Source organism: Molothrus aeneus, chromosome 27 (genome assembly GCF_037042795.1).
Source record: "Molothrus aeneus isolate 106 chromosome 27, BPBGC_Maene_1.0, whole genome shotgun sequence".
In the NCBI taxonomy this organism is placed as follows: Eukaryota; Metazoa; Chordata; class Aves; order Passeriformes; family Icteridae; genus Molothrus; species Molothrus aeneus.
The window spans coordinates 1,954,775-1,981,130 of record NC_089672.1 but is presented as its reverse complement, the minus strand read 5'-3'; the positions used below and the strand labels follow the sequence as shown (position 1 = coordinate 1,981,130).

General features: G+C 55.7%; 1 protein-coding gene across 3 annotated transcripts in view; it reads left to right on the top strand.

The window, feature by feature from the left end:
• Positions 1–6,096: 6,096 nt before the first annotated feature.
• Positions 6,097–26,356, top strand: part of LINGO3 (leucine rich repeat and Ig domain containing 3) — a 33,544-nt gene continuing 13,284 nt past the window's right edge. The window contains exons 1-2 of one of the 3 annotated variants that reach the window (XM_066566315.1): positions 6,097–6,837; positions 22,517–22,620. The gene's annotated coding sequence lies outside the window, so the exon portion shown is untranslated. Of the gene's footprint in view, positions 6,838–7,892; positions 7,956–22,516; positions 22,621–26,356 lie in introns of those variants that run through there. The other 2 variants (XM_066566316.1, XM_066566317.1) reach the window with 2 other exon arrangements.

The following is a 26,356-nucleotide window of genomic DNA, read 5'->3' as shown; positions in this document are numbered from 1 at the left end:
ATTTGGGGGTTTGATTTGGGGGTTTTCAGGTGCAATCCTGCTCAGATTCCCTGGGGACAAGGAGCCCCGGATTTGGGGGTTTGATTTGGGGGTTTTCAGGTGCAATCCTGCTCAGATTCCCTGGGGACAAGGAGCCCCGGATTTGGGGGTTTTCAGGTGCAATCCTGTTCAGATTCCCTGGGGACAAGGAGCCCCGGATTTGGGGGTTTTCAGGTGCAATCCTGTTCAGATTCTTCAGGGACAAGGAGCCCCGGATTTGGGGTTTGATTTGGGGGTTTTCAGGTGCAATCCTGCTCAGATTCCCTGGGGACAAGGAGCCCCGGATTTGGGGGTTTGATTTGGGGGTTTTCAGGTGCAATCCTGCTCAGATTCCCTGGGGACAAGGAGCCCCGGATTTGGGGGTTTTCACGTGCAATCCTGCTCAGATTCCCTGGGGACAAGGAGCCCCAGATTTGGGGGTTTTCAGGTGCAATCCTGTCCAGATTCTTCAGGGACAAGGAGCCCCGGATTTGGGGGTTGATTTGGGGGTTTTCAGGTGCAATTCTGCTCAGATTCCCTGGGGACAAGGAGCCCCGGATTTGGGGGTTTGATTTGGGGGTTTTCAGGTGCAATCCTGCTCAGATTCCCTGGGGACAAGGAGCCCCGGATTTGGGGGTTTTCAGGTGCAATCCTGCCCAGATTCTTCAGGGACAAGGAGCCCCGGATTTGGGGGTTTGATTTGGGGGTTTTCAGGTGCAATCCTGCTCAGATTCCCTGGGGAGAAGGAGCCCCAGATTTGGGGGTTTTCAGGTGCAATCCTGCTCAGATTCCCTGGGGACAAGGAGCCCCGGATTTGGGGGTTTTCAGGTGCAATCCTGTTCAGATTCTTCAGGGACAAGGAGCCCCGGATTTGGGGGTTTGATTTGGGGGTTTTCAGGTGCAATCCTGTTCAGATTCCCTGGGGACAAGGAGCCCCGGATTTGGGGGTTTTCAGGTGCAATCCTGCCCAGATTCTTCGGGGACAAGGAGCCCCGGATTTGGGGGTTTTCAGGTGCAATCCTGCTCAGATTCCCTGGGAACAAGGAGTCCCCACCATTCCACATTGTCCCCATCCCTGAGCAGCTCCCAGAGCTGGGAGCTGATGAGGCCGAGCCGATGAATGAAGGGGATTAGAACGTGCTCTGTCTGCGGGTCGCGGTGACACAGGGACACGGGGACACGGGGATATTTTCCATCTGGAAGGTGCAAATGCCGTGTTTGCCTGTCCGTGGCACCGCAGCGCCCGGAATTCTAATCGCTCTAATGGTGTTTGAAAAGGAGCTGGGAGCTGCTGGAGGGATGCGATGCCACTGGCAGATAAAGGCAGGAGGGAGGGCGGGGGTGGCAGCGCGGGTTCCGTGCGCTCTCTGCGGCTCGGGGAGCGTGGGCTGGATCCCATCAGGAGCGATTTCCTCACGGGGAGGGAGAGGAGAGGCCGCCCCCAGACCCCCGAGGGTGGGCGAGTGATGGGAGCCCACCGGGAACGGCAGCAATGGATCCATCCCTGAGCTGGTTCAGGGATGGGGAGGGGACCTGGGAGCTGCTGAGACAGGAATTACATGGCAAAAAAACACCCCTGGTTCTCATCTGTGAGGCTGGAGAGACCGAGGGGAGGCTCCTGGGGGCTGCAGCTCCTGCCCAGGGCAGGCACAGGGGCAGGGGCTGAGCTCTGCTCTGGGACAGGGACAGGAGCCCAGCAAGGGCTGGAGCTGGGCCGGGCCTTGGCATGGAGCTCAGGGCAAGGTTCTGCCCCCCGAGGCTGCTGGGCACTGCCCAGGCTCCCCAGGGAATGGTGCCAAGGCTGCCAGAGCTCCAGGAGCTCCCAGGGCTGCTCAGGGTGGGGTTCTTGGGGTGGCTGTGCAGGGACAGGGGCTGGGATCAATGATCCCTGAGGGGTCCCTTCCAGCTCCTCTTATTCTGTGATTCCATGATTCTGTAATTCTGGGATTGTCCTGCCCCACAACCCTGCCAAGCACACCCCAGCCCTGATAAAAATAAGATAATAAGTGAACAATAAAGGAAAGTGTTGGGGGTAAAATCTGAGCTGATCATCTGTGGAGTGCACCCCACAGCCCAGCCACTGCTCCCCAAAGCCCCTGAGCTCAGGCAGCCTGGGGCAGCTGCATTTGGAGCCTGAAATGTTCTGCTCCCCACTGCTTTTGGGTCGAGCAGGGGTCCCAACATGAGGCTTTCCCATCCCAGGGACTCCCCCAGCCCCAGCCCTGTCACTGCACTGTCCCAGGGCTGCTCCCAGCCTGTCAGGGAGCCCTTGGGGACACAGGTGGCTCTGCCATCCTGCCTGGCTGGGCAGCAGCAGCAGCAAACCCTGCTGGGAAAAGAGACTTTCCAACTCTTCTTGGGGTCACTGTGACAAGCTAAAGGTCCCAACAGCAAATGGGACCTGGGGTGGCCTAATTTGTGCAGCAGGAGAAATGCAGTCTGTGCTGGGAAACCAGAGATAATTTGCTTGATCCTTCTCTGATCAGGGAAATGTTAGGCCGGATTTAAGGTCTGCAAAGCTCCTGCTGAAGCTGGCTGGGGCTGGATAGTTCTGCAAAACTGACCCTTAAAAAAGGAAGGAAATCTTCCTTTGGTGGAATTTGTCACCTTGGGGTGACATCAGTGCCAGAAGGGACACCTGGACCCAGAGATGAGGGCGCACTTAGGGGCTGCAGTGGGAGGAAGGGCAGGTGAGGCTCCCAGGCACTGAGAGAGGGGAAAGGTCCCTTTCCCTCCTGCTTGGATGAAAACCCTCTACCTGATGGTGCTCCTGCCTGGCACAGCTCAGAACAGCAGGTTCCTGGCCAAAGAAACTTCCATTGTTATTACCAAATATTTATTAAAAGTAACTGGGCTCAGCCACGGGCTCAGGCTGTGTGTGCAGAGCGGGGCCACCCACCCAGGGCTCTGGCAGGGAACAGGAGCTGGGACTGTCCCCCCTCAGGGGCTCCTGCTCAAAATGAACAGATCTGAAGGGTAAACATGGAGATATTGGGGTCAGGGCAGAGGGGGCTGGAGGAAATGGGCTTTGGAGGGGGAACAAGAGGGGGAAAAAGAGGGTTTGGAGGGGAAACAAGAGGGTTTTGGAGAGGTAAAAGAAGGTTTGGAGGGATAAAAGAGGGTTTTGGAGGGGGAACCCAGGGCTTTGGAGTGGAAACAAGGTTTGGAGGGGTAAAAGAGGGTTTGGAGGGGGAACAAGAGGTTTGGAGGGGTAAAAAGAGGGTTTGGAAGGGGAACCCAGGGCTTTGGAGGAGGAACAAGAGGGTTTGGAAGGGAAACAAGAGGGTCTGGAGGTAAAACAAGAGGGATGGAGGGGGAGAAAGAGGGTTTGGAGAGGGACAAGAGGGTTTGGATGGAGAACCCAGGGCTTTGGAGGGGTAAAAGAGGGTTTGGAGAGGGAACAACAGGGTTTGGAGAAGGGAACAAGAGGTTTGGAGGGGAAACAAGAGGATTTGGAGGGGGAATACAGGGGTTTGGAGGGGAAATAAGAAGGATTGGAGGGGAACAAGAGGGTTTGGAGGGGGAACAGGAGGGTTTGGAGTAGGAACAGGAGGGTTTGCAGGGCAACCACCCCAGCTCTCTGCACAGCAGGTCACAGATGTCACTCGTGGTGTGGCAGCCACTCTTCCCTGTGCCGCCCAAACCCCACAGCAGGGCTGTGCCCCCAACTTTCCATTCCTGAGTCCTTCCAGATTGCACACCTGAGGAGAAGCTGCGTTTTTGGGTGTGATGGGTGACCAGGTCAGAGTGAACCCATGGGACCTCCTGGTGCCACCTCAGCAGGGCTCTGGGACAGGGTGGCTCCAGGCTGGATGGAGGGGACAGCACAGGGGCACGGTGCCTTCCAGGGATGTTTGGGGCACTGCAAAGCTCTGGTCAGCACAAAATAAACCCCCAGATCAGCCCTGGGGCCCAAATCCTGGGGATGGTGCTGTCCCCAGTCCCTGTGGTGTGGCTGGCTCTGCTCAGGAGCATTTGGGGCTGGGGGCTCTGGGCTGCCAAGCCAGGAGTGGCTCCCTGGTATCACCGTTTATCTGGTCTCAAAAATCAAAGGTAAAAGCAGACTGCAAGTCTATATTTTGAGTATTTGCTTTTACTTAGATTAATAAGTCTTTCAGTTCATGTTTCGAGATGTAGGAACGTCTTTTATCTTGTAAAATTTTCTCAAGCTGGCAAAAAACGTCCTATTTTGTTTTAGATAAATGATTTCTCATGCTGTAGCTTAGGAGCTTTCCCAAACCCCTCTAATTTTGTGGATTCCCACACCCTGGCACCCTCATGGCATCATCCCAGCTCCCCAAAACCCAAATTCTGTAGGACCACATGGAGTGGGAGCATCCAGCTGGCTCCTTCGAGGAGCCCATCGAGGTTCCCATTAGGCAGAATTAATGGGCACCAGGAGCCTGCTCTCATCACGTGGCACCCACTGCTGCATCCTGAATGGGGACAAAAACCATCCCAGGCTGTCACTGGAGCTGGCAGCGCTGGAATGCTGCATTCAGGCTGGCAGGGAACCAGCCTGGCCGTGGCAGGAGGGGCTGGCAGGGACCCTGCAGGCAGGGAGAGATCCCTCAGATCCCTCACTCCACCACAGAGGGCAAACTGGGGGCAAAAGGGATTTTGCTTCTCACTTTGTTGGAATTAATTTTTTTTCCCCTTGGCACGTTTCAGTCAAAAACTCTTTGAGATTTTGAGCATGTGCCAGAGCAGCTGTGATTTTTTTTTTTATTTCTCTCACACTTTTTTTTTTTTCTTTTTCCCCTAAATCATTTTGCTGAGTCTGTGTGAAAATGCCCCAGAAAGCAGCAAAACTTGTCAAGACACTCCCAAGAGCTGGCTCACTTGGAACAGCATCTCCAAAGGCAGGGACCCTCCCTGGAGCAACCTCAGGGTGCTGCTACTTCTGTGTGTCCCCCCCAAACTGGGGCACAGTTGGACTGGGTGGTCTTGGAGGTCTCTTCCCACCGTGATGATTATATGATTCCATGGTATTTGTGTTCCCAGGTGGCCCCATTTCATCCCAATTCTGATGCTCAGCAAGATTTTGGAGGGTTTTGGTGGTTTATGGGTCCCCATCCTCACTTGTGGGGGTGCTGGTTTCGTTTAGGGCCAGGCTCATGGGACAGAGGTGACATGTGGGGGTAAAGCTCCCTAAGGAGGGGTCTGGGTCCCATCTCAGCACCCCAAATGCCACAGCCCCTGGCAGGGACCTCCTCCCCAATCTGTCCCTGCCTCCTGGCCTAGGATCCCTTTGGATTTCTGCTCCTATTGAAGCCAATTTGAATTAATTGGAGCACGAGACCAAGGGCCCCATGGGATCCTCCAGTGTCCAGTGCCAGACTCTGGCTTGGGGAAGCAGAACTGGTCACCTCAGCCTGGTGCTTTTGCTCCACAGCTTTGTCCTGCTCCTTCCTCAAAGCTCAGAATGATGCCAGAAGGGCATTGGAGTTAATGGGTGGGACAGAGAGCCCAGAGGGGGGAGCAGGGCTGAGCCAAAACCCACAGCCCAGGCTTGAACCACAACCTGCCTGTTCCCTTATCCAAGTTTGTGCCTTGGTTTCCCCCAGAATTAAATAACAGCATGGAGGGGACACAGTAAGACAGAAATAACCTGATTTTCTGGTGAGGTGCTTGGGGAGAGGACAAGGACAGAGCAGCCTGCTCCAACCTGGGGCTCCCCCAGCACCCCCAGTGCATTTATCAGCAGTCTGCTCCCCCAAAATCGCCTCTAACCCAGGCCAGCAGGCAGGAGAGCATCTTCCACCAGGCAAAATCAGCTCCCAGCACCAGGATGGGGAGCTGGGTGGGAGCAGCAGCAATTCCCCCCATCCTTGATTAAAACAGCACAGCCTGAGGGGCCAGGGTGGGGGGGACGCTGCTTAATTGGCTCTGTGCTTTTGATACAGCAGCTTAATGACTGTGTTCAAATTAGCCAGAATCACCTTTCCATCCTGGGGGATGGAAATGAGACGTGGATTGCTCTGGCACACCCTCCCCCCCACGCCAGCCTCTCAAAAATCCATCCCCAAACTAAACCGGCCGCAATTTTCAATTTTCATGCCTGGATTTTTCATCTTTTCCTAAGGAGATGAGTTGATATTGTTTAAAACAGCAACAAAATTCCTTCCCAGCCACATAAATCTCCTGGTTTTAACTGCAGATCCAGGGCTGAGGCTGGGGATGAAGCTCAAATGGGAAAGCCCGAGCTGCGTGTGCCTGCAATGAAATTATAAATCCACATCCCGGAGCAAGCGAGCAGCAGGAGGCACCAGGAACCTCCAGCAGCAGAAGCGCTGGGCTGCAGCAAGGGATGGGATTGGGAGTGGAACCGACAAGGCTGGGAGAGCTGTTGGCATTTCTCCTGACAAAATCCTGCACAAACGGAGCCAGCCCAGGTGAAACCACGGCGTTGGACCCACCTGGTGTTCGGTGCTGAGCCCCGTTCCTTCCCCCTGAGCTCTGCCCTCAGTTTCCTCAGCTGTAAAGTGAAGAAGATGCTGCCAAGCCCTGCTTGAAAAGCGCTGTCAGACGCAGCAAATGTCACCCAATGGCTCAGGTGGTGCTTGGTCAGCTGGCACACAGCACATCAAGGGCACAGGGCACTCTGCATCAGCTGCCCACTGAAGCCAGGGACCAGCAAGGCTAAGGCCAGCCTGGACTGACCAGTGATGAGTGGAGAGGAGCAACAATTCCACCCTGCAAGCCAGAGCCAAGGAGGGAATCGGCCTCTGCCATCCTCAAAGCCCAATTAACCAAATCACCACAGCTCAGGAGGCTTCGGCAGGAGCAAGAGGAGAACTCCAAGGAGGAATTGCAATGGTGAGTGCTGTCCCCATGGGGGATGGGGATGCTGCTGGGGGGCTCCAGGTCATTGTCCCGTGTGCCTGGCATCTCCTGGCACTGCTGCAAGGGACAGTGGAACCCAGTGTGGGGGCACAAATGCAGGAGCCCTGCTTGGGCTGGGGGCTGCTCTCATTCCTGGGGTCACGGCTCTGTTTGTGCCCTGATTGCCCCAACTTCCCATGGGATGGAGGGGGAATGGCTGTGTCCATCCACAACCACCTCCACCTCCAGTGCAGAGGGCAGCTCAGGGTGAGGTGGCCCCCAGACCCTGTCCTGGGGCAGGCAGGGGGATGCAAACAGGCTGTCATGGGGATGGGGTGGGAGGGATCTGGGGGGGCTGCTATGGGGCTGAGGGACCCCAGGCAGGGTGGCAGGTGGGTACCTGTGGGTGCTGCCATGGAAGAAGCCCAGGCAGGGCGGTGTGAGGGTACCCAGGTGTGCAGAATGGGGCTGGGGGAAGCCAGGCACGGTGCTCGGGGGTACCCCACGATGCTGCCATGGGGTTGTGCACCCCAGGCACGGTGCTCGGGTGTACCCAGGTGCGCAGAGTGGGGCTGGGGGAGCCCAGACGGTGGTCAGGGGTACCCCACAGTGCTGCCATGGGGTTGTGTACCCCAGGCACGGTGCTCGGGGGTACCCCACAGTGCTGCCATGGGGTTGTGTACCCCAGGCACGGTGCTCGGGGGTACCCCACGGTGCTGCCATGGGGTCGGGGACCTCAGCAAGGGCACTCCGAGGCTTGTACACCCCAAGCTGCCCGGGTGAACCCCTCCCCTTTGCTCACGGCTGCGCGGAGAGGAGACCCCCGTGCCCTTCCCTGCGCTCCTCCGGGGCCGTGCCCGTTCTCCGCCCGGGGCCGCGCATCGCCCCCGGCCCCGTCCCTCCCCCGGCCGGGCGGGGGGCGCGGGGGGCGGCTCCGCGCACGGCCCAACGCGGCTGGAGAGGCGCTGCCGCCGCCGCGCCGCCCCCGGGGACGGGCCGGGGCCGGGCCGGGGTCCGTCCGGAGCCGCCGCCGCGCCGCCCCCGGGGCTGCGGCTCTGCCCGCGCCGCCGCCGCCGCCGCACCATGGGCAGCCCCGCAGCGGCCGCCGAGCGGTGAGTGCGGGGTCCCGGGGCCGGGGAGGGTCGTGCCGAGCCGCACACGTGGCGCCGGGGGGCGGCCGCCGAGCCCCCGCCGCCCCTGGGGACTCGCAGCCTCCCTCCATCCCTCCCTCCATGCCTCCCTCCATCCCTGCCCGCCGGGGGCTGCCCGGCTGTGCCCACCGCCCGCAGGCCCCTCCGCAGCCCCCGCCGTGCCCGGGGTCGCACCGGGGGTGGCGGTGGTGCCGCCTCGCCCGCCCCTGCCCCGCTCCATCCCCCGGGGGTCCGGTACCCGCAGTCCCCCCCAGCCCGGTTTGGGCTGGGGCCGCCGCTCGCAGCCCCTTCCCCGGCACAGCCGAGCGGGTCCGGGCATCGCCGGGCGTCGGGAAAGCTTTTCCCGTCTCCTCTCGCTCGTGTTTCCCCCCCGGGCGCTGCAGGTCCTCACTCCTCGGCACCCCAGGGCCCTTCCTGCCTCTTCTTCCCCGAGCATCGCGGATTTTTAGGCGGATTCTCCTGTCGAAAATTCCGAGGGTTGGTTTAGCCGCGGATGTTACCGGCTTGTGTTTCTCGGGGAAATGGAGCAGGCAGCAAGCGCAGCATTCCTGGCTCCTATTGCCGTGCTGGAATAGCAGCCTTTGCCTCTTCCCACTCTCCATCCAGAGTACTTTTGTGCCAGTTCCTTAATCCACTTGCAAAGTGGATTTGAGCTAAAAGCTGACAAAAGGTGCTCCAATTCCCGCGGCAGTCGCGCAGGCAGCGGTTGCAGAAGAGCAGCTGCTTTTTCTGTTCCTACCCTGAGATGAGGTTTTTGGGAAGGAGAAAAGAGCAACCAGGAAGGGAGAGAGGATGGCAGGAGAAGGCAGAGTGCCTGTGAAATAGATGGAGAGTGGAGCCGTGCCGGGCTCTGCAGCCTGGCAGCACCCAGAGCACAAACCCAGCCTAGGGGAGTGAGGAGCACTGGAGCCAGAGCAGCTGGAGAGGGAAGTGACCAGGACTGGGGGTGTTTGGTGGCTTGGGGACACCAACCTGGGCCTAGCAGAGCTCCTGGCTGCTGCTTGGTTTTGTGGATGGTCTCTCATGCACTCTCACCCAGCCTGCAGGATGGAGACCCCAAAACCCAGCGCCAGCCCCAAAGCAGGGGTCTCACCATGGGAAAAGCCTCATCCAGGCAGGGAAAGTTCCTACAATCCTCTCCATCAAAACATGAGACATTTAAACCAAAAATCCTTCCAAGAGCAGAGCTGCCCAGCAGCGATGTGGTCGTGTGTGGGTTAAAATCCCAAATGCAGGTGTTGAACCCTGCAATAACCCTTTGGGAATTGTGAGGCCCTTGGGGTTGCTCTGCACCCCAAAGCTCCATCACCCCTGGCAGGATGGAGATGGGATAAAATCCCAGCACCCTGGGGCATGGCAGAGAACGTGGTGCACGTCCTTTAAATGGGAGAATAATTGAAGATGAGTAGGAGAGCTGCCAGCTGGGCAGCCTGGGGCTGATCTGGTTTAATTTTGTGCTGATGTTTTTATCACCAATGGTTCTGTGGCACTCACAGAGGGGAAGCAGTGGAGCTGCTGCCTCTGGCTGCTGGAGGACAGGTGGAGCTGGATGGGTTTTGGCCAGAGCAGCTTGGAGAGGTGATTTTTGGTCCACTCAAAATTTCTTACGGTTTTCACATTGCAAAAACCCCACTTGGGTGTCTGCAGCCTTTCCCAAAGCTCTTGGCTTGTGGGCTGATCTTGGGGGAAGATGCTCTCCAATGCCCATCCTGCAAAACAGCTGGGGGAGCATCCCGAGAGGAGGGAGCAGGGGGCAAAGCAGCTTCAGGAAAGAGTTTGCTTAAAAATCAGCAAAATCAGATTTTCCTTTTATCCTGCCCTGTTGGAGAAGGGAGCAGGAGGACAGGAGGAACAGAGGCTGGGCTGTGTTTCATCCATCCAGGGCATCGATGCTGAGGCTGTGCTGGGCAGAGCTGGGATATATCCCAGGCTCAGCCTTTCCTCCCAGGCTCAGCCTTTCCTGCCAGGCTCAGCCTTTCTGGGTGTTGAGCTTTTGCTGATCCCTGGCTGAAGATAGCAGGGCCGGGGGCTTTTTTCCTATTTTGTAGTGTTTAGAGCTCAGGAATGTCTGCTTTTATTAGCTGTGCTAATCCTGCCTCACCAGAGGACTCATCCCTGGCTCCAAGGCCCAAACCTAATCCCTGCTTTTCCCTCCTGGGCCTGAATTAAACCCTGGACTCACAGCCCAGCAGCACAGACGGACTCGGCGCCGGCTGCACTCAGCATTTAAAGGTTTTCAATCCAGCATTTAAAGGTTTTCAATCCACATGTTTGGGATGGATTTTTCCCAACTCCTGGCTGTCAGATCACTCCTGTTCCCCCCCCTCAGCATCCCACCAGGGAGCAGGTGGCTCCTGTTCTCTCCGTGAGGAGCAGGAGCTGCCATAAGGCAGGAGGAGTTGGGCTGCTCCGGCAGCTCGGAGCTGCTGCGTTCCCATCCCCGGGATGGGGATGTGGAAGAGGCAGAGGGGTGTTGGAAGCCCTGGGAATGCTGCTGGGAATGTGAAGCACACGTGGCTGGGTGTGCTGGGTGTGGGCAGCGGCGATTCCCGTGCCGCCAATGCGTGTGGGCAGCCCGGGTGGGATCCTGGCACCAGCAACATCTCCCCACGTCCCCAGAGGCACAGCAAGAGGGAAGAGAGATGGGAGCCAAGTGAGGCCATCCCTGGGCTTGTCCCCAGTGGCTCTGATTCACCATGAGGCTCCAAAACCCTTCTGTGTGCGTGCTGTGCCTCAGTTTCCCTGGCTGCAGGGGTTGGGGTGTGGAGCCTGGCTTTGGAGGGTGGCACAGACCCTCAGCAGCCAAACTCCTGCTGCCTGTGGGGGCTGTGGAGCGGCAGTGGGGTTGTCTGAGCAGGCAGAGGGAGCATCAGGGAGCATCCTGCAGGGTCCATGGGGCTGCAGGGAGGGTGGGAGGTGCTGCCTGAGCCCAAAGGGCCACTCTGGAATGCTGGAAAAGCCCCAGAACAAACGGTGAGGGCAGAAATGATCAGAACAGAGATGTGAGAGGAGATGAAAAGCAATAAATCCCACGAGAACGCTTGGAAATGCTGCTGAGAGCCTCAGTGGCTGTGGAAGGGAAATGGATTTGGGCACCCTCAGCTGACAAACCTTCTGTTTGTGAAGTTTTTGTAGGGTTTACCTTGAAAGACAAAGCAGCTGCTTCCACGAGGTTTTGCTCAGGGGTTGTGGGAGCAGGGGGGCAGGAGTGGGACAGGCTGGGCCAGAGCTTTGCTCAGCCACTGGCAATGGAATGTGCAGGATTCTCCTTTGGATCCCATTTGAGCCGTGGTGTTTGGGGCTGGAGCTGGAACCCCACGAGTGCCCCAGCTCTGTGGGGTGTCAGAGGTGTCCCTGTTCAGGAGGGGCAAAGTGGGGAAATGGCCCTGGTGGTGGGAGAGCAGGGAAATGGCAATTTGAATTTGGTGCTGTCCTCAGCTTGCTCATTTCACATGGGCAAGAGCCCTCCCTAGGTCCAGGCAGGGGCTGCCATTCCCTCTTTCCCATATAAAATGAGAAAGCTGAGGACAGCACCAAATTCACCCCAGAACAAGCAAACAGCAGAGACTGGGATGGAAAATTTGGGCGAATAGAAACAGCTTTGTCAGGGATGGGTTAAAAACAAAGCACAGAGGGCCTGGGCTGTGCTCCCCAGGCTGCTGTGGTGCCTTGGCATCCACAGGGGCACCCCAAGGCTGGGGCAGCCCAGGAGCAGAGGCAGGATCCACCTCTCTGAGTGTGTGACCGTGTTCACAGAGGTTTTCGGAGAGGAGAAGAGACAAGGATCTGACTCCATGTTTCAGAAGGCTTGATTTATTATTTTATTATATATATTACATTAAAACTATGCTAAAAGAATAGAAGAAAAGGTTTCATCAGAAGGCTGGCTAAGAATAGAATAGGAAAGAATGATAACAAAGGCTTGTGGCTTGGGCTCTGTGTCTGAGCCAGTTGGGCTGTGATTGGCCATTAATTAGAAACATTTAACATGGACTAATCACAGATCCACCTGTTGCATTCCACAGCAGCAGATAATCATTGTTTACATTTTGCTCTTGAGGCTTCTCAGGAGGAAAAATCCTAAGGAAAGGATTTTTCATGAAAAGATGTCTGCGACATGAGTGTGCCCTCCTCCCTCCTCTGCCTCTTCCCTTGCTTCCCTGCCTTCCTCCCCCTGAATTTTTCATGCCACCACGAGCTCAGCTGTGGCTTGCAGCCCCATCCATCAGGAGGGTTTGGTTTTCAAAGCTGTCCCAGCTCTGCCCAGCTCAGATCTGGAGCGCCGGGGCTCCTTGTTCAGCTCCCGATGTGCCAACCAAAATAGCAGCGGCCACACACTGGAGTGGAGAGGAACAAGTGTTACTGGGAATTAAAATGACAGATCTCAGCATCAAGGTCTCCGAGGGTTTGTGCTTTATTAAGCAACACTGAGTTCATGGGAAAGGACTTTGACTCAGAGCACCGGTTGTGTCTACAAGAAAAGAGAACCAGGGTCTATATTTAGGCTCAGGCTGTGGTGGGGAGCCAGGCCAGGCACCAAGGGAGGGGAGCTGGGCATCCTCAGCTCCATGGGGATGAGCCCTGGCCCTGTAGAGCAGAGTGGGGAGCAGGAGGTGGGCACACCTCGGCTTTGGGATCGTGGGATCCCCAAGGTTTGGGTTGGGAGGGACCTTAAAGCCCATCCAGCCATGGTCAGGGAAACCTTCCACCACCCCAGGCTGCTTCAATCCCACCCAGCCTGGCCTTGGGCACTGCCAGGGATCCAGGGGCAGCCCCAGCTGCTCTGGGCACCTGTGCCAGGGCCTGCCCACCCTCACAGGGATGGTGCAGCAGAGGAACAACCCTGGTTCTCCTCCTCTCCAAGGGGCTGCACCCCCAGCTCCACATCAGGGGGGTGTGGAGAGCTCCTCTGAGCAGGATTCACCCTGGCTGGGACTTGTACAACATCCACTGGTTCAGAGAAAAGGGGGACCAGGACCCTGCTGTGTGGTCCTCACGTGGCTCCCTCTCCCTTAAATGTGGTTTCCTGCTGATGGAGGTGATTGAACAGATCAATGTTTTCTTGCCTCAGGGTCTGCCTCTTCCCACCGCCCCCTCCTATTAAAAATTCATTGTTTCTCCCAGATACTGTTGCTAGAGGGAGACAGGGAGAAATAAAGGAAGTTCTTGGAATGGAGAAAAGAAAATATTCAGTGGGAGGGGAATTGAGGAAAAATTTAAACCAAATATTGTCCCTCCCTGGGTGTGTTTGAGCCTGAGCTCAAACAGCCTCTCCCTGTCACGGCACAGAACCCTGATGTTCCCAGAGAGTTGAGTGGGGACTGGGGGGACTTTGGGTGCTGGGGACAGTCCTGCTCCTGTCAGGGAGGTGCTGAAGTGTCACAGTTGGGACAGCCACGATACACAGGGTATCATCAGTTTCAGAAGGGCTCAACTCATACAGAATAACATCACATCATTTCCAAGGGCTGCAAGCATCTGCCTGTAGGAGCATCAGGGGTAGCACGGTCGGGACAGATGGAGATGAGAGATCTCTGCAGCCAGGTCATGGAAATTGCATTTATTGCAAAGGGCCTGGGTGCAGGGCCCTGCTGGGAGCTGCCAGACACAGCTGGAGCAGGCCCGAGAGAAGAGAGAGGTAAAGAGAGAGAAGGCAAGAGCATGGTAAAGAGATGAGAGAGTGAGGAAGAGTAAAGAGGGTAAAGAGAGAGTAAAAGAGGACGAGATTCCTGTTACAATACAATAAATCTTCTTCTGGTCGTGGAACTTGGGGTTTATTGCAAAGGGCCTGGGTGCAGGGCCCTGCTGGGAGCTGCCAGGCACAGCTCAGAGCAGGACTGAGAGAAGAGAGGGGCAGAGAGGGTGAGAGGGTGAGAGAGTAAAAGGCAAGAGAGCAAAGTTCCCATTCCGATACAATAAATCTTCTGTGTTGAATATTCTGATTCTCACTAACCAATCTGGTACAAGATACAAATCCTACAACATTTCCATACGGCCTATAAGAAATCATTACATTACCATACTGTGTTACATTTTAAACCCTAAAAACTCCTCTTTGGGCCCCTTCTGCCAAGCTGGCAGGGTCTGCTCTGACCCTTGGAGCTGCCTGCAAGCAGAGGGTGTTGTTCCATCAAAAGGGGATCACCTTCAGCTGGCCACGCCATTGTTTTCCAGTTGTTCAGTAACTGAGGGATCTCAAAGCTTGCTTTCATTTCAATCTTGCTTATAGTTTCTATATTCTCAAAATCTTTTGCCAGACAATCATATTTATGAGGCTTTCCTGTTTCATCTTCTCCTACATCTACCCTTCTTGTTCTTTAGCCCACCTTTTTATACCCCTCATGTCCGTGCATTGCACCTGTGTGTCCCTGGAGTGCTTGCTCAGCACACCTGGGCACTCTCATTGCTGTCAGTGCTGCTCACCTGCTTCTCACAGCTGCACCCACTCCCAGTCACCCCAAACTGTGTCCCTGCAGTGAAGCCCTGCTGGGTTCAGAGCTGGGAGTGTGGGACGTGGTGGCTGTTTCACCCAGCAGATCCCAGCAGGCACGGGAGGGAAGGAGGAGCAGGAACAGGACCTGCAGTGAGGGGGGCTGTGCCTGATCTCTGACTCAGTTCCCATCCTCAGCATCTCCAGAAAGCTTCCCCAGGCCTTGACTGCTTTTCCTCTCAATTTGGCCACTGTTTCAGTGCAGGAGGATGAGGGGTTCGTCTCTAGACTGAAGTGGCCAGGAGGGTGCTGGTGGCTGCTCTGTGGGATCAGGCTGTGACAGAGCTGCTGGGCCAGGTGCCACCAGCAGGGATGGAGCATGGACTGAGGGGATTCAGGCAGCCTTGGAAAGGTGTTTTCCATCTTCTGAAGCCTCCTGAGCACAGTCCTCATAGTGCTCCTCACAGGGCAGCAGCAGCAGGGGTTTGCAGGGCAGGGGAGCTAAAGGGGCTCTCCCTGAGCATCCAAACTCCCTCAGCCACACTCCATGCTGGAACACCTCACCTGAGGTGAGAGGATTTGTTTTCACTCAGGAAATGATGTCTCAGGTTTGAGCTTTTCTATTTTTCAGGTTCTGTGCTGCTTTAGTGGGTGGGTCTGGGTTCACATGAGGGCATGGGGAGCTCTGTGCAGAGAGCAGGGAGACAAAACAATTCCTGCTCCAGCTGGGGACCAAGGACAAATGATCCAAATCTCAGCCCCAAGAGCACAAACACCGTGGGCTGGAGAGAGAAAAACAAGGATGGGACTGCATGGGCTGGGGCTGGAATTGGACAATGAACTCCAATATGCAAATGGAGCAGATCTTATAAAAGTGAGAGATCCCATGACCAGTTGTGCATTTTGGGACCATTTTGGTTCATCTTGGGTGCAGCCCTGGCTGGGCTTTTGTGCTGCCCAAGGTGGATCCATTGAGGCCTCCTAATAAATCCCTGCTTTATTCTTTAGCTCTGTCCAGTCTCTGTTCTAGGTCAGCCTTCACAAGGCATCAGAAGAGTTGAAGGAATCATTTCCAACCCCTTCTCAGTGGTGCAGCCAGAGGAGCAAACCATGAGGGTGTTTGATGCTTTTGGCCTCTTTTTCCAGAGGGTCACCCGGGCTGACCTTCCCCATGCTCAGGACAGCTGGACACCAACCCTTCAATATTGGCACAAGGAGCTATTTTGTGTTTTTCCATTTAAATCTCATTTGAAGGAAAGTCCATCTGGTTCCCTCTGTGCTGCCAGAGGAAAAAAGGGCTTTTCTTGGGTCAGTTTTCCACAGGGAGACCCAGGAGAGGCAGTGTGGCCCAGGACTTGTGCCTGGTGGGAGGCTGGGGCAGGGCCCCTGTAATTGAACACTAATTAGGGATGGAAAAGGAGCAGAACCCTGCGACTGCAAATGGAAGGTGGAGTGACATAAATGAGAGAGAAACTGTGACCTTTTTCCATAGGCAGGAATATTAACCAAGTGTGACTAATGGAGTGGGGAGGAAATAATCCTGCCTTCGTTAGTCCTTATTGCAGGGCCTGATGAGGAGTGGGAGCCTTGGGCTGCTGCTCCCAGGGAAGGGAAGTGGGTGATGCCAGCATCCCTGCCAGCCCTGCCCAGTGCTCTGGAAAGTCATTCCAGGAGTTATTGTGGAGGTTGGACCCTCCAGCCCAGCCAGGCCTGCACCCAAGATGAACCAAAATGGTCCCAAAATGAACACCTGGTCGTGGGGTCTCTCACTTTTATCAGTTCTGCTCCATTTGCATAGTGGAGTTAATTGTCTAATTACAGCTTTAGCTTATTAAGTCCCATCTTTCTTGTTTTTCTCTCTTCAGCCCATGTTGTTTGTGCTCTTGGGCTGAGATTTGGATCATTTGTCCTTGGTGCCCAGCTGGAGCAGGAATTGTTTTGTCTCCCTGCTCTGTGCACAGAGCTCACCATGCCATAATGTGAAACCCAGACCCACAGACTAAAGCAGCACAGAATCTGAAAAATAGTAAAGCTCAAACCTAAAGCATCATTTCCTGAGGGAAAACAAATTCCAGGGTCTTACCTCTTCCCTTCAGAGTCACTTTTACATCAAGCACCAGCCTTGTGGCAAAGCAATTTGGCACCACTGCCTTCCCCTGCCTTGCTCAGCCTGCACCAACATCTGGAAACCTCTGGAAATCCAGGTGCAGGTTGTTGCTGTTGCAATGACAAGTGGGGCTGTGATCTGTTGGGTCAGGCTCATCCAGCATCAGACAATGCTGCTGGGTTTTTGGGGTTTCTTTCCATGCCCTGAGGGTCTCTCTGGCTCAGGCTTTTGCTGCCCCTGAGTTCATGTCCCTGTCCGTGTCCCGGGATCACTCCATGGCCTGGGGACCTGTCCCTGCTGCCTCAGTCCTGGCTCAGCTCTTTCCACCTCAGTGACTTTCCCAAGACTCCTAAGAAACAGATCTTTTTTTCCCTCTGTTTCATTTTTAACAGCTCTGCCTCATTTCTCCCTCCATTTCTCTCCCTGGGATCATTTCTGGCTGTCCCCCCAGAGCTGGGAGATGCTGTGTCCCTGTTGTGCTGCAGTGGAGATGAATTCTTCCTCCTTCCTTGAGCATTTTCCAAATTTTCCCATTTACTTTTGCAGATAGAAACTCTTTGGGGGGCTGTCACTGAGAGAGGATTTCAAATGAGCAGCCTGTGACACCTCCCCATGGTAATGTGTCATTTTTGTTGTTGATATTTCAGTAACTAAAGGTCAGCTGGAAGCTCAGCTGGCTGGGCAATCTGACATTAATTACACTAATGAGCAAAAGTCTCTGGCTTAATGCTCCTGGATACCAGGGCTGTGCGACACTGGGGCACTCTCAGGTGTCCTGGGATCCATGGAATGATCAAATCCCAAAAGATCCCGAGCTGGATCCCACAGGGATCCTCAGTGCAGCCCCATCCCTGCACAGCCACCCCAACAACCCCACCCTGAGCACCCCTGAGAGCCTGGATGTGGCACTGGGTGCCAGGGTTCAGTTGAGGTGCTGGGGCTGGGTTGGACTCGATGATCTTGGAGGTCTTTCCCAACCCAGTGATTCCAAAATTCTGTGATTCTGTGTCCAAAAGCTCCTGGAGCTGTGGCAGCCTTGGCACCATTCCCTGGGGAGCCTGGGCAGTGCCCAGCAGCCTCGGGGGGCAGAACCTTGCCCTGAGCTCCATGCCAAGGCCCGGCCCAGCTCCAGCCCTTGCTGGGCTCCTGTCCCTGTCCCAGAGCAGAGCTCAGCCCCTGCCCCTGTGCCTGCCCTGGGCAGGAGCTGCAGCCCCCAGGAGCCTCCCCTCAGTCTCCTGGGCTCCAGCTGAACCAGCCAAGTGCCCTCAGCTGCTCCTCAGCCCTTCCCCAGCTCCGTGTCCCTCCTTTGGCCACTCTCCAACAGCTTTGGCTCCTTCTGCTCTTGTGGTGACCAAAGTGCCCCCAGCACTGGAGGTGAGGCTGCCCCAGGGCAGAGCAGAGTGGGACAATCCCTCCCTGGGCCTGGTGCCCCCAGCACAGGGTGGCCCTTGGGGCTGCCAGGGCCCAGCAGTGACTCAGATCCAACTTGCCCCTGACCAGGACCCCCAGGGCCCTTGGGATGTGCTCAGCAACTGTTCCAGGCATCACAGCAGATATGGCTCATCTCAGAGCACTGCAGAAAGGGCCCTGGGGGTCCTGGTCAGTGGCAAGTTGGATCTGCCTTAGAAGAGCTCAACTTGGGCACCTTGGTCTGGTTCTCTGCATGTCTGCTGATTTCCAGGACATCTGGGTCTTGTCTGGCTTTGGGATTTGCTGCTGAATTTCTTTTTTCAAGGAGATCCACTATGCAGAACTGGAAGCTCCTTGATGGAGAAGCAGGTCCTGTGTGGCACCCAGGGAGAGGGGAATCCTCTCCTGGCTCCTGCACTGAGTAGCCCAGAAAAGAGTTTGAAAAATCCAAGTTTTGAGTAAAAAACCAAAAATCACAGGAGCAGAAGGTGACAACAACCCTGGTGGCACAAACATACAGAGGGCCAGGGAGCTGTGCTGATGTCACCACGTGGCACTGAGGGAGGTTTAGGCACTTCACCCACGTGCTGGTGGGTCCCATTTCACAAGGATTAAAATGTATTTGCAGACAAAACCCCGGAGGTAACCTGAGACAGAGGTTGCTACGTGACCCAGGAGCTGCCAAAAACAAATGCCAAGACCATCAGCTCATTCCCAGGGCTGGGAATGAGGGACTCACCTGACAAGCCAAGCTCAGGTGGTCTCTAAGTGAGCTTAAATTGCACATTCCCCATGCTCAGGCAGGATGGGAGTGAAGAAACCTCTCAGGGAGGGCAGGAGAGGCTGCTCAGGGCCAGGAGCTGAGCACGTTTGGCCTGACTGCAGTTTGCTCTCTGCAGGTCTGCAGTAAATACCTGGCTGTGTCCAGCCTGCTGGAATTGGATTGAAATTTTACCTTTTCCATCCCCAGAGCTGGAGCCTGGCCATGGGGAGCAGCAGCTGGGCTGCTGTGGTTGGGATTTACCCTCAGGTGGTGCTGGTTCTGGGGAGCCTCCTCCATCCCTGCTGGAATATCTGAGTGTGTGAGTCCCACACACGGTGCTGCAAGAGATCCAAACCCACTTCCCTCCCAGTTATCCCATCTCCCAGGAGTGGAGCAGCCCCAGGGATCCACAACAGATCCGTGGGCATCAGTCCCTTAAAGCACACACACTGCATCCCCTGGAGGCAAATTCCTTCTCGAATTGCACCAGCTGTAGTTGATGGAGGTGTCACAAGCTCCCCCCTGCAGGTGCTGAGGGTGGGTTCAGGTGTTTTTGTGTCATTTCTGCATCTCAGGGCTTGGTTTGGGTCATTCTTGCTGTTATTTCAGGGTGGTGGGTCAGAGTTACTCCCACACTGTGTGCTCCAGCTCCCTGTGCTGCAGGGCACGTTCCTGAGGAGATGGGATCCTGCTGGGACCCTGGGCTTTTCCATCCTGCTGGGATCCTGGGCTTTTCCAGCCTTCTGGGATCCTGAGCTTCCACATCCTGCTGGGATCCCGGGCTTTTCCATCCTGCTGGGATCCTGGGCCTGTCCATCCTGCTGGGATCCCGGGCTTTTCCATCCTGCTGGGACCCTGGGCTTTTCCATCCTGCTGGGATCCTGGGCTTTTCCAGCCTTCTGGGATCCTGAGCTTTTCCAGCCTTCTGGGATCCTGAGCTTTTCCATCCTGCTGGGATCCTGAGCTTTTCCAGCCTTCTGGGATCCTGGGCTTTTCCATCCTGCTGGGATCCTGGGCTTTCACATCCTGCTGAGATCCTGAGCTTTTCCTTCCTGCTGGGATCCTGGGCTTTTCCTTCCTGCTGGGATCCCGGGCTTTTCCATCCTGCTGGGATCCTGAGCTTTTCCATCCTGCTGGGATCCTGGGCTTTCACATCCTGCTGAGATCCTGAGCTTTTCCTTCCTGCTGGGATCCTGGGCTTTTCCATCCTGCTGGGATCCTGGGCTTTTCCTTCCTGCTGGGATCCTGGGCTTTTCCAGCCTTCTGGGATCCTGGGCTTTTTCCTTCCTGCTGGGATCCTGGGCTTTCACATCCTGCTGAGATCCTGAGCTTTTCCAGCCTGCTGGGATCCTGGGCTTTTCCAGCCTTCTGGGATCCTGGGCTTTTCCTTCCTGCTGGGATCCTGGGCTTTTCCATCCTGCTGAGATCCTGAGCTTTTCCATCCTGCTGGGATCCTGGGCTTTCACATCCTGCTGAGATCCTGAGCTTTTCCTTCCTGCTGGGATCCTGGGCTTTTCCTTCCTGCTGGGATCCTGGGCTTTTCCATCCTGCTGAGATCCTGGGTTTCTCCATCCTGCTGCCAGCCCTGATTGTCCCTTTTGTCCTGAGGCACCCAGAATTCCCCCTGGAATGGCAGGAACTCACATTCCCAGCTCCCAGAAGGTCCCAGTGTCAGTGGGATCCGCTGAGCCCTTCCCCAGCCAGTCCCTCCCTGGGTGGCAGGGATGCAAATCCCATGTGGGATTTGAAACTCATGTTCTGGAACAAATGCTTTCATTTGGAACTGCATGGAACTCAGTCAGGGACACTCCTCAATAAAGGGGATCACACCCCAAAGGTGTGATCCCTGTGCCCCATGGGTGTGATCCCTGTGCCCCATGGGTGTGATCCCTGTGTCCCCAAAGGTGTGATCCCTGTGCCCCATGGCTGTGATCCCTGTGCCCCAAAGGTGTGATCCCTGTGCCCCAAAGGTGTGATCCCTGTGTCCCCATGGGTGTGATCCCTGTGCCAGGGATGTGATCCCTGTGCCCCATGGCTGTGATCCCTGTGCCCCAAAGGTGTGATCCCTGTGTCCCCTTGGCTGTGATCCCTGTGTCCCAAAAGTATGATCCTTGTGTCTCCATGGGGGTGATCCCTGTGCCCCATGGGTGTGATCCCTGTGTCCCCTTGGGTGTGATCCCTGTGTCCCAAAGGTGTCATCCCTGTGCCCCATGGCTGTGATCCCTGTGCCAGGGGTGTGATCCCTGTGTCCCCAAAGGTGTCATCCCTGTGCCAGGGGTGTGATCCCTGTGTCCCATGGCTGTGATCCCTGTGTCCCCATGGGTGTGATCCCTGTGCCAGGGGTGTGATCCCTGTGTCCCCATGGCTGTGATCCCTGTGCCCCATGGGTGTGATCCCTGTGTCCCCAAAGGTGTGATCCCTGTGTCCCTTGGCTGTGATCCCTGTGCCCCATGGGTGTGATCCTTGTGTCCCCATGGCTGTGATCCCTGTGCCCCAGGTCCGGCTGCTGATGCTCCTCATTCCCCTGCCCTGGAAAGCTGCTTTGCCAAAGGCTCCCCAAGCCTCTCCCAGCAGGAATTAACCCCCTGGTTGCTGCTGCCCACCCAAACGCCACCTCCCCGAGCTGAGTGAGGTCTGCAGCAGGCTCAGAGCAGCTGCTGAGCTGCAGCAGCGGCGTGGGTGTGCTGAGAGACCCGAGCCGGGGACATTTGAGGGCTGTTAAGCAGGATTTCCACACAAAAGGAGCTATTTAAATTCCCTCTTCCTTTGCAACAGGCAAATTAAACTTCATCCAGAGAGCTCAAAGCAATTCGGTGAAACCACAGCGAATCATTTGTTCAGCATCTGCTGCATCAGTGCTGGGAGCATCTCCCGATCCCCCCCAGGTCCCCAAAAATGCCCAGAGGGGGACACTGGGCTGGGGCCCCGGCCAGTGGCACTTCTGCTGCCACGTTTGGGTGAAATCTCCCCAGATTCGAGGCCTCCCGGTCAGTGGGCATCCCCTGGGTGGGTTCAGTGCCCTCCTGGAGTCCCTGCACGATTCCCCAAGGGCAGGCCTGGGTGCTCCCTGCTCCACCCGGAGCTACCCAGGCAGGGATGGGCTGGGACACTCTCCTGGTGGGGAGAGGATCCTTCAGGGCACAAAGTGTGATATAATTTTATATTTCTAAAATTATAAATATACTTTATAATATATTATATCTTTTATATTTATATTTATTTATGATATTTTATAATATATAAATATTGTATATTTCTAATTATATAAATTAGGCATATACTATATTTATATATTATAAAATATACATATAAAATATACTTATTATAAAATATACATATTATATATTTAATGATAACAATTAATATTATTATGTTTTACATTACATATGAATATATATTTTATATTGTACTATATATTTAATATAAATTACAATATAAATTAATATAATATAATGTAATATAATGTAATGTAATATGATATAATGTAATGGAATAGAATAGAATAGAATAGAATAGAATAGAATAGAATAGAATAGAATAGAATATCTAGGGTATATATTATAGAATATTATAAATATATGATACTTTATATTAAAAATATGCTATATAATATTTATATATTTACAGATAAAACCAGGCAAGCTGCAATGGTCAGGTCACACATGCACCTGGAGCAGCTCTGAGGATGCTCCCTCTCTCTGGGAAGTGCCTGGGTGCCACATCCCTGGCCTTTGGAGGGGTTTATTTGGGATTTCTGTGGCAGACACTGGGGGAAGGTGACTGACAGTGCTCTCCCTGTGCTTTCTGTGCAGAGGAGCCGAGGCTGGCTGTGCTGGAGCCTTCACCATGTGACCGTCCCCAGGCTCCAATGCCTCAGCAGAGCCCCATGTCAGAGCAGCCCTGCACCTGCAGAACGGTGAGAACTCCCTGGGCTCCAGTGGGATTGGGGGTTGTGCACTGGGACACTCAAAATCCAGCTCATTTTGACCTCGTGGCCACCCCTGCTTGGTGGCATTAGGCCTCTCCTTGTCCCCAGCTCCTCGTGCAGCAGGAGTCCCATGGAGCAGCTGGGAGATGTCCAGCCTGTTGTCACCACCCCAAAATAAGCCAGAAGAGGCTCAGGCAAGCTGTGGTGTGAAGCTCTGGGATGCTGAGCTCAGTTTTTGCTCAGGGTTGGTGGCAGGCAGCAGTGGGACCCCACCCTTGGTCACTGTTGGACCCTCAGCCTTGGCCATGCCAGGATCCATGTGCAGCCGTGGTTTGGAGTTTGTATGGATTTCCTGGGATTTGGGAGTTCATCAGCTCAGAGAGGAGCTCTGGAGGCTTTGCCTCTGCTCTGCTGTCCAGATGCCAGACAGGGAGTGAAGCCACACGGCCCCTTTCCCTTCCCCCATGGAGATTTCTGTCTTTTGGGATCCTCTTGGGGCTGCACATGAGAAGGAGCTGAGCTGCTCTCCTGGTGCCCCAGCTGATGCCCTGCAGCCACAGATCTGGGACTGACGCCAGCGTGTCTTGCTCCAAATGTCACCACTGCCTCATCAGTGTCACCCTCCAGCCAAGGGGGGTCTGGGGGTGGCACAGCTGAACCCCCCTGGGCTCTGCTGGGCCCCTCTGGGATCTCCAGCGAGGCCAGGACAGATCTGGGGTGGATCCCCCTGTCCCCTCCCCTCTCCGGGATGATCCCAGGGGTTGGTCCTGCTCCCACCTCGTGTGACAGGGCTGGGCTGGGATGTCAGGGGTTGTTTCACCCCTGTTGTGGGTTGGGATGTCAGGAGCTGTTTCACCCCTGTTGTGGCTTGGGATTTCAGGGGTTGTTTCACCCCTGTCATGGTTGGGATTTTAGGAACTGTTTCACCCCTGTTGTGGGTTGGGATTTCAGGGGTTATTTCACCCCTGTTGTGGGTTGGGATTTCAGGGGTTGTTTCACCCCTGTCATGGTTGGGATTTTAGGAACTGTTTCACCCCTGTTGTGGGTTGGGATGTCAGGAGCTGTTTCACCCCTGTTGTGGGTTGGGATTTCAGGGGTTGTTTCACCCCTGTTGTGGGTTGGGATTTCAGGGGTTGTTTCACCCCTGTCATGGTTGGGATTTCAGGGGTTGTTTCACCCCTGTCATGGTTGGGATGTCAGGAGCTGTTTCACCCCTGTTGTGGGTTGGGATTTCAGGGGTTGTTTCACCCCTGTCATGGTTGGGATTTCAGGGGTTATTTCACCCCTGTTGTGGGTTTGGGATGTCAGGAGTTGTTTCACCCCTGTTGTGGTATTTTGCTCTCGCTGCTCCCATGATCATAATTGGGATGGCAATAAAATAAATCTCCAGTGAAGCAGCAGCTGCAGACAGATCTTAAAAAATGCTCTCAGCCCAGGAGTGCTGCTGAGCAGAGCTGGGAGGGGGAGGGAAAGCTGCCACTCCGTGCTGCTCCTGCCTGGAATTCCCGCTCCCAGCAGGGTTTCAGGGTTTCCAGCAAATTGGGGGCTCCACCTCTGCCCCCTTTCCCCCCTGTCCCCGCAGAGCTCCGAGCTGGGTTCTGCAGAGCTGAGCAGTCCTGCTGGGACCAGCCTGCTCTCCAGCCACAGCTGCCTGTCCCTGCAGCTGTCTGTCAGTCTGGCCTGTCAGTCTGCTCCCCTGCCCACATGTCCAGCAGTCCAGTGGGATTAAAGCCTCTGGAATGATGGATCCCCCTGCTGAGGTGCAGAGATCGGCTGGGAGCAGCCAGGGCTCCTTCTCCAGAGGGCAGCTGGCCTTGCTGGGCACCCCTGCCATGGATGAAGGCTCCCATGGGGCTGAGCCCTCAGGAGAAGGACCCTCCCTGTGGCTCAAGGCTGCAAAGAGCCTTTGTTTTATCCAGGAGCTTGGAGGAGAGGCTGGGACTGCCCTGATCTGTGTCACCACAGCTCAGGTGAGGGATTAGGAGGAGATTTTGCCATCAGAGGTCCAGCACTGGCAGCCAGTGACAGCAATCAGGGTGTGATTTATGTGCCAGCCCCCCGAGGGGCTCAGACCAGCCTTACTGAAGTGCTGAGCTTAATGAAGGAGCTGATCTAATGAGGGCTGGCACGGCTGGGCTGGACAAATGAGGTCGTGTGCTGGGGCAAAGCCCCTGGGAGGCAGCTGTGACTGAAATCACCAGGAAATCACTGTCCAGCAGCAGGGCAGAGCTCTCTGGGCACTGAAATCACCAGGAAATCGCTGTCCAGCAGCAGGGCAGGGCTCTCTGGGCACTGAAATCACCAGGAAATCACTGTCCAGCAGCAGGGCAGAGCTCTCTGGGCACTGAAATCACTGTCCAGCAGCAGGGCAGGGCTCTCTGGGCACTGAAATCACTGTCCAGCAGCAGGGCAGGGCTCTCTGGGCACTGAAATCACCAGGAAATCACTGTCCAGCAGCAGGGCAGAGCTCCCTGGGCACTGAAATCACTGTCCAGCAGCAGGGCAGGGCTCTGCTGGGCACCTCAGGGCAGCCTGGGACCAGTGCTGGCACTGGGGGGTGGCTGCACGTCAGCATCCCAGCTCTGCACGCCCCCGAGCAGCGTCATCATCATCATCATCGTCATCCATCAGCGCTCTGAAAGGTGCCTAATTACAGCCTCTGCTTTCCTGTTCCCTTATTCATCCTCCTGCCCCAGCACCTCCTTTGTCACCCAGCTGCAGGGCTGGAACTGCAGGGCTGGAGCAGTGAAGGCACAGGGACCCTTCCTGTGAGAAGGTCTCACATCCTCCCTGCTGCTCAGAGCCCCTGTGGGTGATTTGTCCCCCCCAGCAGGAGGGGACACCCCCAGAGGTGTCCCCCCCACACCCTGGGGATGTCCTGCCTGGCCATTCCCTCTGTGCCCTCCCACATGGACTCAGCCATGCTGTGGTGCTCTCAGTTCGCTCCCAGGCCGTGTTTTGGTGCAGAAGGTGAGGGATGAGCTCAGGAGGGAGGCCGGAGGGGGAGGCAGCTGCAGAGGAAGGAGCAAATTCCCCTCTCTCATTGAATGCTCTGTATTTGTGTCTCTGTGGGGGCAGGAGCCCTTGCCAGGAGCTTTTCTGTGCCCGTGGCTGTGCCTGGCTGTCACATCTGTGCTGCTGGGGCTCTTGTGGGCTCGTGCTTTGTACATCCAGCAGCAACAAATGCCATGTGGACCCTACAGCTGAGGTGCCAGGACAGTTGCCAGGGGTTTGTGTTCTTTGACCCCACTCCCAGGCTGGGGAGAAACCTGAGACCAGGCCAGCCTTGGCCAAGGTTGGTTTGGATGGGCACCTTTGGGCTTGGATGGGGACCTTGGCAAAGCCCAGCTTTGGTGGGAGAGGACAAAGCTGGGTTTGCAGTGGGAGAGGACAAAGCTGGTTTGCAGTGGGAGTCTCCTAGACCTGGGCTGTCACCTTGCTGCTGGCTGGGTCAGTGCTCAGGGAGAAGGCCACCATGGGGCTGTGGCCAGCACCCAGTCCTGGTGACAGACTGGGCTGGGACAACACCAGAAAGTTCTGGCACTGTGGGCCGTGGGCTGTCACCCTGCAGTTGCCTCCCAGCCCCTCCTCATCCTGCCCCTGATGTTAATGGGGCTTCTGCAAATAAAAAGTTCTCACTTGAACCCTCCAAAAATGAGCCCCTGCTCTCCATGCAGGGACCAGAGCCACTGAGTTCAGCTCCAGGGTTCCTGGGGGCATCAGT